Consider the following 12052-nt stretch of genomic DNA (forward strand, 5'->3'; position numbering starts at 1 on the left):
ATTTCTTATTCAAATTGATGTAACTTTTAACTGTACCTAAAACCTTTGTTATTTTCTTTAAAGAATGAACTTTTCTTCTTCCCTCTGCCAAATTTGTCTAAAAGGAACGTGGCATATATTTTAGCCACAATATCTATTAGTCTAACCTGTAACAGTATCTATTAGTCTAACCTGCTAGAATCCTTTTTATTTCATTTTGTATACACACAGAGACACTACTGTTGCCAACTTCAACCGCACTGGATATGAAAACTACTATTTATATGTGAAATAAACATACATATAAAGGGCCCCATAAGTAGGAATATTTTTGAATATCTGAATATCCATGGAAAGTCCTCTCCAGGGACTTTATTGGTCTTCAGGACATTTATAATGAATTTGAACATGAACATAGAACATAGTTGACATATTCTCTAATATGGAGAAAAGCAGCTCTTGGCTTCCATAGAAAAGATATGGTTGGATCTATTGCCCATCCAACACCATCCCACTCAGATAAAGGAGCACACACACACACACACACACACACCCCTGTGGGACTTTGTAGATGCCTACTAAGTTTGACATCTGGACGGAGATGTCCCTGCTAGCTCCATCAAGAAGAGCCAGAAGGTTCTCCTTCCTTCCACAGCTGTAGTTGGGGACATTGGTGTCTCCAGTGGAGAGCATGTCCAGCAAGGCATCTGAAGTGCGTAAGGTGCTAAAAGAATTGTCATGGAGTTTGTAGCCAAGCGTGAGATTGTGCAGGAGCTGGGAATTCTTATTGGTCACTTGAATGGCAAAAATGAAGCGTAGGGTTTCTGAATAACCAAAAGAAAGCCGACTGTAAAAAAAAAAGTTCATGTTATTATCAACAAAAGCAATATCATTTTTTAAAACCCTCTTTGTCTCCGCAGGTCTACAGAGGCTTAAGCCAACATTGATCTAAAACCAAAGATCATTTAAGTGATGAACCAGGATTCTACAGAGAGAGGAAAATAAGGTCAACCTCCTTCAGGTTTTTTCTGCCCCATTTTTTGGTTTGGGTCTTCCAGAAAAATAAGACAACAAACCATGGGAATCAAAATCTTTCTGGAAATTAAACACATCCTGTAATATAGAATTAAGTGAAATAAGAAGAAGAGGAGAGTGTTAGAACTGCAAATGGAGGGAATGCAACTCTATCATTCTGAACAACTTACGAATGGGATGGATTAGAAGGAGGACTGTTGAAAGGGAATATTATATGAGATATTTCTGTCGCGGTGTTGATCATAGAAATCAGATGGTCTCCTGGGCTGTAATAGCTCCATGGACTGTTTCCATCCTGGTGCTCCAAACTCTGTGGGCATTTCCTTCTCAGCTTCCCAGAGACTGGCCGGGGACACCAGTAGCATCAGAAGCAGAAGCAGAAAGACCATAATTTTGAGGGCTGAATCAGTTCTTAGCAAAAAGAACAAGATGAGTTAGAAGAATTCAAAGCAAGATGGAAATGCTGGTGGCTTTCCTGATCCAGACAGAGACAATCCAAGCTTCACCTGGAAAGGAAAGAAAGGTACACTCAAGAGCATAGGCATCGCCTCTCTGAAAACTTGTGCCACACAAATATGACCTAAGACATTTATCCCTTTCTGATGAAAGATCTCACCCACATTGCTTCATTCTGATGATGACATCAAAAGAGAAGTAGCAGAAAACTGGGGAGGTGATTATTGTTGGGAGAAGCAACGTTTCCCCTGGGGACCCTAAAGTTCTTTGTCACTGCAAGGAGGCTTAGTTGGAGAAAAACATGGTAGTGAAAAATCAGGGAAACACCTCTGGGGGCTCTGTTGTGTGGTGGTTGTGATGTCTCTGTTGGGACATGTCCAGAAAGTGATGTGGGAGGAAGACATCTCTATTAAGTCTGGGAGGATGGGTCCAAGAATGGAGACAAGACTCAGATAGCAACAACAGTTCTTTATTAGTGACTTCAGATCTGAGCGAAATATCCTAGCCGCAGCAGCCCCTTATATAGGGCTGGCTGCGGCTAGGCAGCCAATGACGGCGATTTGAGTTTGCCGTGCTTGGTTAGCCCAATCGTGGCAGCCCGCTAACTAGCCAATCGGATCAGTCTGAGGCGACCAATCACAACCCGCTGCTAGCGGACCAATCTGAGTTGCAGGCTTTCAAGCCTGCTAGTCCGGAACACCCCTCCCCTCTAGGTTCCATCTAAGGGGTGGGGTTATGTAGTCTCGCAGGTAGGTGGGTCTTCGCACCTGTCTACCTGATTTGCGTAGTTCCAAATGTCTGTGTTCGGTCTCGGGTTCTGATGGGCTGCTTGCTGGGATTGCCTGGGACAGTGAGCCGGTTCCATAGCTGTGACTCCCATCTGGTGACCTCGGGATGGTTGACTCGCCCACTTCGTTGCTACCGCTTCGGCTCCCAGGGCTTGCTGAACCTGCTCGGCTGCTGCTTCTAGGTGAAATGTCCGTTTGCCAAGGCTCTACTTCAGCTGGTGAGTATTGTAGGTTTTGGTGTGGGGATCGTGGGGTTTGTTCTTCTAGGCCAGATGTTGGTTCTATTCCAGAACCCGCAGTTTCCCCTCCCCCTCTGGTTTCGTGGTTGGGGTCACTGATGGAAGATGTGGTCAGCCTGGAGCGTAGTTGGTCAATGTGGCGTTTCCACACTCTCCCATCTGTGGTTACTAGGCGGTAGGAGCAGGGGCCTGTGATCTGAGTTATTTTGGCAGGAATCCACAGGGGATCCCCTGAAAAGTTTTTTGCAAATACAGGGTCTCCTACCTTAAAAGCACGGTGCTTGCTGCTGGAGCCCAGGGGTTTTTCCGGGGTGTAAGCAGGATGCAAGCGGTCTAGAGGCGATATGAGTTTCCTGGCCATCAGAAGTTCAGCTGGGCTCTTGTTGGTCGTGCTATTTGGTGTGATGTGCTGGAGAAGCAGCATCCTAGTGACTTTATCGTGGATGTTACCTTGTTCCATTTTTTGTAGTTTTTTTTGTGAACTGAACCATTCGTTCAGCTCTACCATTCGCCGCTGGGTGAGCCGGCAATGTCAAAGCGTGTCGGATGCCTCGGTCTGCTAAATATTGTTTGAAAGCTAAAGCAGTAAATTGGGAGCCGTTGTCGGATACCAGATCATCGGGTAGGCCGTGCATTGCAAAAAGTCTGTTCAATTTCTTGATGACTGCATCTGTGGTGGTTGTCTTCATTTTATTAACCTCGAGCCAGTTAGAGTATGCGTCTACTGTTATTAGGAAAGTATGCCCTTTTGTAGGTCCCGCAAAGTCGATATGAATGCGCGACCAGGGACCTCTGGGCATTTCCCATTCGGCTGGTGGAGCTTTTGGTGGGGCCAAGCGTGTCTCTTGGCATCCGCTACAGGTGGCGACCCAGGTTTCAATTTGTTTGTCCATACCTGGCCACCAGGCGTAGCTCCTCACCAGCGCTTTCATACATACAATGCCCGGGTGCCCATCGTGCAGCAATTGTAGAACTTTTTTTTTGTAGTTTTGTTGGTATGAGCACTCGTCTCCCCATAATACGCACCCTCTTTGTGAGAAGAGTTCTGTTTGTCTGTTCTTGAAGGGTTTAAAGGTTTCGTTGGGCTCGATTTCTGGCCATCCCCTCTCCACCCAGCCAAGAACTCGTGCTAAGCATAAGTCCTTTTTGGTTTCTAATGCGATGTCTTGTGCTGTTAGTGGAGGTGAGGGAATTGTCTCAATTTGTAGTATTGGTAGTGTGGGAGCTGGGTCATCTTGCAGTTCGGGTAGTGGAGAGCGGCTCAAAGCATCTGCATGGGGAATGGTTTTCCCCGGGCGATGTCTCAATTGATAGTCGTGGCAGCTAGGAACTCCGACCACCGTGTCATTCTAGGGGATAGAATATGTGGAGTAGGTTTGTCGCCTGCCAGGATGCCAAGTAATGGTTTATTATCTGTGATGATGGAAAATGATCTCCCATACACATACTCGTGGAACCTTTTGATTGCAGATACAATGGCAAGGGCTTCCTTGTCTAGGTGGCTATAGTTCCTTTCTGTTTTTGACAAGGTTCTTGAAAAAAATGCAATAGGTGCCTCAGTGCCGTTTGGTAGGACATGGCTCAGGATGGCCCCCACCCCAAAAGGTGAAGCGTCACAAGTCACAGTCAAAGGAAGTGTTTCATTATATTGTATGAGCACTGCATCTGAAGTTAGAAGGTCCTTTATTTGTTGAAAGGCACATTCCTCCCGTCGTCCCCAAATCCAGGAAGCCTTTTTATCGAGAAGTCTATGAAGGGGTTCAGCGACGGTCGCCTTCTGGAGTAGGAAAATGTTATAAAAGTTAATGAGTCCCAGGAAGGCTTGAAGATCTGTTTTGTTTTTTGGTCTTGGGGCATTTTTGATGGCTGCCAATTTCTTTTCTGTAGGGTGAATTCCTTGTTTGTCAAGGAGGTAACCAAGAAATTCAATCCTTTCAGTGCATAACTGGCACTTTTCCTTTTTTACCTTGAGGCCAGCGTCTTTGAACCTTTGTAGGACTGTTCTTAGCCGTTTCTCTAACTGATTCTTTGTTGGGGCGGCTCTTAATATGTCATTGAAATAGGGCACGACCCCTTTTATGCCCTGCAATAGTCTCTCCATCAGGCTTTGAAAAATGCCTGGTGCTACGCTGACTCCAAACTGGAGCCTGTTACATTTGAACGCGCCTCTGTGTGTAACTATAGTTTGGGCTTCGGCGGTTTCGGCATCTACTGGCAACTGTTGATAAGCTTGGGCCAGATCAAGCTTTGCGAATATTCTTCCACCCCCAAGTGAATGTAGGAGATGCTGGACGACTGGTACCGGATAGGCGCTCTGCTGCAGTGCATTGTTGAGGGTGGCCTTGTAGTCCCCACAGATTCTCAAAGACCTGTCAGGTTTTATGGGAGTGACAATTGGGGTCTCCCATCGGGTGTGATCAATGGGTTCTAACACGCCTTGTGCAATTAGTTTGTCCAGTTGCTCGTCAATTTTGGGTTTGAGAGCAAAAGGAACTTGGCGTGGTTTTAGGTGAATGGGCGTGATGTCAGGGCTGAGATTAAATGAGATAGGGGACCCTTTGTACTTGCCTAAATTTTCACTGAAAAGTTCTTGGAAATCCTGGACGAGGGCTGCTTCCCAGTCTTCGTCTTCAGTATGGTTGATGCCGGCCATTCCGATTCCTAATGGCGCGAACCACTGTAGGCCCAGTAGGCTAGGTTGGTCCCTATCAACAATGGTGAGTGGTAGTATTGCAATGTGGCCCTTGAAAGAAACCTGGAAATGACTGGTGCCAGCTACTGGAATCCAGTTGCCTTGGTAGTCCTTTAATATGAGTCTCTGGTTGCTGAGGTCTCGGCGGCGGATGTTGGGAATCAGCTGCTTAAGAGTTTTCCAGGAGACCATGGATAGGGAAGACCCGGAGTCTACTTCCATGATGCACAGTTGATTTTCGATGGTGACTTCTACACAGATTTTTTTGGTGTCCAATGATGAAGCGTGGCCAATGGTGATAGTCTGATGCGTTTCTTCCCGTCTAGGTGCGCCAGTAAACCTTCGGGGTCTGTTGTACTGGTTCCACTGGTTACTTGGGCAGTCCCTATTTGTGGTGGGAGTGCCATCGGTTTTTGGGGGGCTGTTTCCTCTCCATCGAGGGCTGGAGCCTCTTTTGTTTCTGCATACCTTAGCAATATGCCCTCGTTTCTCATAAAAACGACAGATGCCATCTAGGAATCTGCATTTGGATCGTGGGTGGTTCCCACCGCACCTGGCGTATTGGTAGTTCGATTTACGACCCCGCTGGTCTCGTTGCTCGCATTCTGACCGGTGTCTGTGGACTTCTTCCTCTTCACTTTCTGATGAGGATTCGATGTCCTCGTGATGGGTGGCTGACGTGTATTTTTCTGATGGTGTCACCGTATCGTTGGTGGGTTGGCGGCTGGCCCCATTTGTCCGGCACATTCATGCTGCTGATTTTCGAGTGGCTTCAGCTGCAGTGGCGTCTGCTATGGAATCTGCGAGGGAGATGTCTCCCTTGGCCATGATCTTGCTTTGGACTGTTGGATCTCTTAGGTCAAGGACAATTCGATCCTGCATGACTTCTTCTAGATTGGCAAAGCCACACAATCTGCCCAAGTTCCTTAGGTCAGCCACAAAATCCCCAGTGCTCTCACCTTCGCATTGATCTCTTTGGTAAAATTCATGTCTGCAAATGAGAGTCGGTACTGCTGGGGTGTAATGGTTGCGAAGGATGGGAGCAAGGGTATCCCAGTCCATCATTTTGACTTCAGCCGGTTTTGCAAGTGCTTTGGCCATCTTAAAGACGGTGGGTCCGCAATGCGTCACGAAAACTGCTCGTTTTTTGCTGGGTGTAGCGTCTTTAAGATTGTTGGACTCCAGGAACATTTGAAACCTGTCCATATATGAGTCCCAGTCCTTGCTGGCTGGATCGAACGGGGCGGGTGGTATAGCACTGCTGGCCGTTTCGCCGATGTTGCGCGCTGTCAGCCACATGCTCTGTCAATCTTCTGCAAGTGCTTAGTAGGCTCCGCTGTCTCCGCATCCCATCCTCGTCACCAGTGTTAAGTCCGGGAGGATGGGTCCAAGAATGGAGACAAGACTCAGATAGCAACAACAGTTCTTTATTAGTGACTTCAGATCTGAGCGAAATATCCTAGCTGCAGCAGCCCCTTATATAGGGCTGGCTGTGGCTAGGCAGCCAATGACGGCGATTTGAGTTTGCCGTGCTTGGTTAGCCCAATCGTGGCAGCCCACTAACTAGCCAATCGGATCAGTCTGAGGTGACCAATCACGACCCGCTGCTAGCGGACCAATCCGAGTTGCAGGCTTTCAAGCCTGCTAGTCCAGAACAATCTCCCTAACGAAGGAACTGACTTCTCCTGTCCTTCAAGATGGTCTCTTGTCTCCAGAGACTGCTGGGGAAGGTCAGCTGGAGCTATTGAGTTTGGTGACACTTAGAAGATGATGCCACTTAACTCTAGTGCTGCCTGGGTTTGAATGCCAAGGAAGCAATCAGGACCCTTGAACCTGGCCTAAGGTTAAATATTGGCCCTGTTGAGGATTTTCTCTAATACTAGATCTCCATACATGAATCCTAAATTGGAGCTGGTTTTAAAGTTGCTTCTGCCTGAAGTGAAATTACGTTTCCCATCTTTTCTAGGAATATGAATTTTTTAGATGAAAGCAGACTAAGAGGCAATAAAGTGACAGTCTGTGGACTATATCATTGGGTAAATAGTGAGAAAGTGATGGAGTGGATAGGATTTTCTTTCTTTGCCACTCTGTCTGTTGTCCTTCATGGTTCATTTCAGACACTCAGATCCTTTCCATGTTGAAATCTATTCGTGTACTAAATAAACTGCCTGCTTTGAGGTTTGCAAGTGAGATTGTGGAGGTGCCCACTGTGTGGAGGATGGTGCAAAGTGGGTTTTTTTTGCCATGCCCACCCAGGGAATTGTTTGGGGGACTGGTGACCCTCCCTCTGGATGTACTTAGTGGATTAGGACCTCATGACATTCCCACCCCTAAGGCTGTGTAAAGATCGCTACAAAAGACCCCCAAGGCTTTGAAGGAGCCGTTGGGAGTCCCCGTCTTCCTGGCTTATCTGGAATGGTCGTTCAGAGATTCCATTGCTTGTCTGGAGGCCAACATTAGTATGTACAGCTTGGCCTGGAGGGGAGTCCTGGGTGGGCCGAGTGAGAGGGAGCAGTTGAAGGGACAGGCAGGTCCGTCCTGGCAGGGAGGAGGGGAGGATGGCTCCTCCTGATCTCATTGGCTGGAGCTTGCCATGGCAACCTCCAGCATCCTAGGGGAGTCTGGGCCACAGCAATGGAGGCCCTGCTCAGCATCCCTGGAAAGAGGCTGGATGGGATGGCTGGTCCTGGGGGCCTCGCAGGGTCTCCCTCACCTGGGTTCCTCGGAAGGGAGAGACCCTCCCATTCAAGGCAGAACCAAGGAGGGCTCAGCCCAACATGGCAGACGGGCTGATTCCTGCAGTGGGAGCAGCCTCCATCCCTAAGAAAGGGTGGGACGTGGAAACAGAACTGAGACTGCCACTTAATGGCAAAGGGAAAATTTCAGTGACTCTTTGAAAAGTGCTTGGTCTTTTTAAAATTGGAATTTGAAAGGAAACAAAAGGAATTCCATTATAATACAATAAAAACCTTGAAAAGTGAAATACTAGAATATTACAAGGGAAAAAAGATACATGAAGAAATTGCTCTGGGATTATTTGGTGACTTTGGGAAAAAGTTGGAAAAGAAATCAACAGAAGGAAGCTGGAAACAAAGATTTATGGACACTGACTGTTGAAATTTAATATAAAGGACGCTGATTGCAATAAACTACTAGACAATTGGATTGGACATAAATATTAAAGAAAGGAAAATAAAAGAAGTAGTAGTGTACAAAATAGGAGAAATATGTGTAGAAATAAAATTGCAACAACAAAATACAAAGGAAATGAAAGAAAGCTTGGAAATGTACAGCATTATACTACAAAAATTAGAAATGGTAATGCAGATTAAAGAAGAACAAAGAGAAACCAAGGGGGAGGAGTGAAATAAAGAGGAAACCAGCCCTAAAGAACAAGTGGAACAACATTAAAACAAGAAAAAAAGAATTAAAGTTTAAAATGTGAGGTTTGATGTGATAATTAAAGGGGGAATTGTTTGGAAAATTAAACAAAGGAAAAGGAAACAGCAGAAGAGGAATTACAGAGGAGAAATCAAGAGAGGGAGGGGGATAAAATAAATAATTGGAATAAGAAATGGAGAGAAATTATAAAGGAAAAAAGGGGAATTAAGAGAAAGGACCAGAAAATGATGGGAAGTGGAAAGCAAACAACAATGAAAAAAAACTATATAGTAAGGAGAATGAGAGACAATGGGTAGAAGAAGAAGAGGAAGGGGGATTCTGCAAGGGTAACGTGTCGTGATATATAAGAACATAGATTTAAAAATGGAAAAGAATGGAACTGATATTTTTCTTTTAAGGATTATTGTTAAACCAGACATAGATTTAATTGAAATAGATATGGAAATGGAATTTACTGTAAGAATATTAATTTATATTTAATAAAGCAGAGTAAAGTTAAAATAAGATGAGAATTGTAATGGAAAGACTATTATCAGTTTCTAAAAATGAATAAATATTTTTGAAATAGATGATTTAGAATGTAATTGAGAAAAAAAATACCATGCGGAATCTCATACACATATACATACATATACATATACATACATACATATGTGATATGTGGTAGTTAGATTGTTATTAATGTAGAATGTGATAATTAAAAAATGACTATACTATGGTAAAACTTTATAATGATTTAAAGGGAATAAATTGGGGGAGTGTATAAGGCAAAGGGGTGGCAAGCTCAAATTGACAATTAAAGGGGACATCTGGATTATTAGAATTAGGATGGAACCTATTGAACACTGAATGGAATAATAGTATGTGATGAAATTGCAAATGTGGCAGATAAAAGTAAATATATGTAATGAATATAGAAATGAAATAAGAACCTTAGATAATACTGTAAAACAAGATATGAAAACATTTAAAGAAAAATGAAATAAATTATGATATGAATTGGAATTGGATAAGTGTAATGAATATAAGAATATTTAAAGGAAAATGGAATAAGTAATCATACGAGATGAAATTGAACACCAAAGATGAATATGTAACTATGGTCATTTTGTATTGAAATGTAAAACCCTGGAACCACGCTGTTCACCCAAAAAAGATGTTTTTTTTAAATATAAAAATAAAAAAAATATTAAAACAAAAGAAAGGGAGGCAGGGGAACATGGGATATGGGTTTCTGCACCCCCAGGCCTCGAAGAAGGAGGTTGAAAGAGGATTTTGCATGTCTGTTTTCCATCTGCAACACGAAGCTCCTGAGCTCCCCTTCCCTCCCTTCCTTCCCCACATGGGGTGAGAGGCTGCCTTGATTTCTCCATCTCTTTTCACTTGGTTGTCCCTGACTTCTCTCTCTCTGTGCGTGTGTTTGTTCTGGGGTGTGATTTTTTTCAATTATTGAAAGTTCTGATAACTAGTTTTTCATTAAAGTTCATTTTATTCTTGGAATCTGGCCACACTATTACATCATCCCCTTTGTGAAGGTGTCACTGAGCATCTGCTTTCCAAATAAAGAAAAGGTTGCTTCCATTTTACACCTGCGACATGCTCAGACATTAACTGTCTCCCGGGATTGTCTCTTTAACCACGATGCCAACAAATGTCACACTTCTTTTTGTCTTCAGGCACAAGTGCGGTGTATTCCCTCTGGGGCCAATTTCAAGAATGAAGCTCCCAAACCTCTCAATTCCAGATGACGGATTTAATTCAGTCTCTGCCCCTGTCATTATGAACCACATAGGGATTATTTCTCTTTCATTTCCCTGCAGAGAAAGGCCCAACAAACTCTGAGTGCAAGAACCAGCTGACTTATCCAGGGATCCCTCCTGAGAGGGAGAATTATGATCAATGTTTCAGCTCTGCTCTGTGGCCATATCCTCCCGGGAGACTCTGGGCAGAGACAGGGAGTCTGTGGCAGCTTCTCTCTTCTCCCCCTGACCCCGGAGGCCCCGGATGGAAACTTTCCCTGCTGGAGAACTTGGCTTCAGGCAAAAAGTTTCACTGAACAATTTGAGAACTTTGAACTTCTCTCCTCCTTAAAGATCAGGGCTGCCTGGAATCCTTCCCAGAAAAGCTTGCTCCCCTGGGGAAAAGAAGGGCAAATGGAGCCCCCAAGAAGCCCCCTTTCCATCTCTGCTTCCTTACAATTCAAGGGCTGAAAGCCCTCTTTGCCCAGGAGGGTTGGGGGTCTTGGCTGTGGTTGGGCAACTCCTTTTCCCCTCTTCCCATTGGGGCGATGGCTGGGCAAACCACCTTTGGGGTCCCTGCAGAGGCAGAAGAGGGAGGCCACTGGGTAGCCCAGCTAGGTTGGTTAGCATTAAAGTTGGACTGCTCAATTTGTGATAAGAGTGTGTGTGTGTGTGGGTGAGTGTGGGTGTGTATGAATGCTTCATTGGCCAAGTGCGATTGGACACACAAGGAATCTCTCTTGGTGCAAATGCTCTCAGTGTCCATAAAAGAAAAGATACATTCATCGAGAACCATCAGGTACAAGACTTAATGATAGTCATAGGAAACAAGCAATCAAATCATACTAGGAAACAGTCAAAAAATCATTAGGATACAAGCAACAAAGCTAAAATCATACAGTCACAAGTGTGTGTGTGTGTGTGTGTGTGTGTGAGAGAGAGAGAGAGAGAGAGAGAGAGAGAGAGAAGTCCAACCTCCAATGGACATTCTACCCATCCTATAGCGTCTACACAGACAGTATATATTCTATACATCCCAGGATTTCTCCCCTCCCCCAGGGTGGAATCTTGCCAGGCGTGGGAAAATCCGCCGCTCCTTTCCCACGGGGAGGGGCACCCAGGCCCGCCTTCCACACTCCTCCCCCCGCCCAAGGGGGAACCCCGAAAGGCCCTTTGCTTCCCCCCTCCAGCAGCCTCTAGGACCCCTCCCCCACAAAGACCCAGCCCTGCCTGCGAACAAAGTACCACCATCGCTCCAGGGTCCCCACCCGAGCAGTTCAAGGCGGGGAAAGGGGAGGAGCCCAACCGGGCCCCGCCTCCCCGCAGGGGGCAGAGCAGAGCCGATTCCCATCGCGCGACCCCCACCCCCCCCCCCTCGGAGACGCCCCTCCTTCCCGCCCCGGGAAGCCTCGCAGCGTCGGGCGCAGAAAGCCGGGAGCAGCAATTTCAGAAGAAGAAGGGCGCATGCGCGAGCGAACGCTGCCCGTAGCAGCTGGAGGGAAAGACGATTCCACCTGTGAGGCTCTTTTCCAAGGACGGCCGGAAGTAGGCATTCCTTTCCGCTCTAGGACCTCGCAGCTCTCTGGCCTTAACCCTTGCGCTGCGTCTCGATCAGTCAGGCACAGATGACGCGGACTACAGAGCAAATGAACCCCCCGGTCTCCCTTGGCGTTGCTCCTTTCTCGAGCCCGAGACGCTCCGTTGCAGCCCATCGTCCCCTCC

General features: G+C 45.9%; 1 long non-coding RNA gene across 1 annotated transcript; it reads right to left on the reverse strand.

Moving 5' to 3' along the window:
- Window positions 1–9763: 9763 nt before the first annotated feature.
- On the reverse strand, window positions 9764–11635 carry LOC148123668 (uncharacterized). Its single transcript, XR_015740585.1, has 2 exons — window positions 11579–11635; window positions 9764–10405 (listed from the first exon to the last, which is right to left on the reverse strand). It is a non-coding gene; the product is annotated as an uncharacterized LOC148123668 (long non-coding RNA).
- Between the last annotated feature and the right edge of the window lie 417 nt (window positions 11636–12052).

Source organism: Pseudonaja textilis, unplaced genomic scaffold, assembly GCF_049901715.1.
Source record: "Pseudonaja textilis isolate UNSWEBS1 unplaced genomic scaffold, rPseTex1.2 PTEXSCF25, whole genome shotgun sequence".
NCBI classification, from domain to species: Eukaryota; Metazoa; Chordata; class Lepidosauria; order Squamata; family Elapidae; genus Pseudonaja; species Pseudonaja textilis.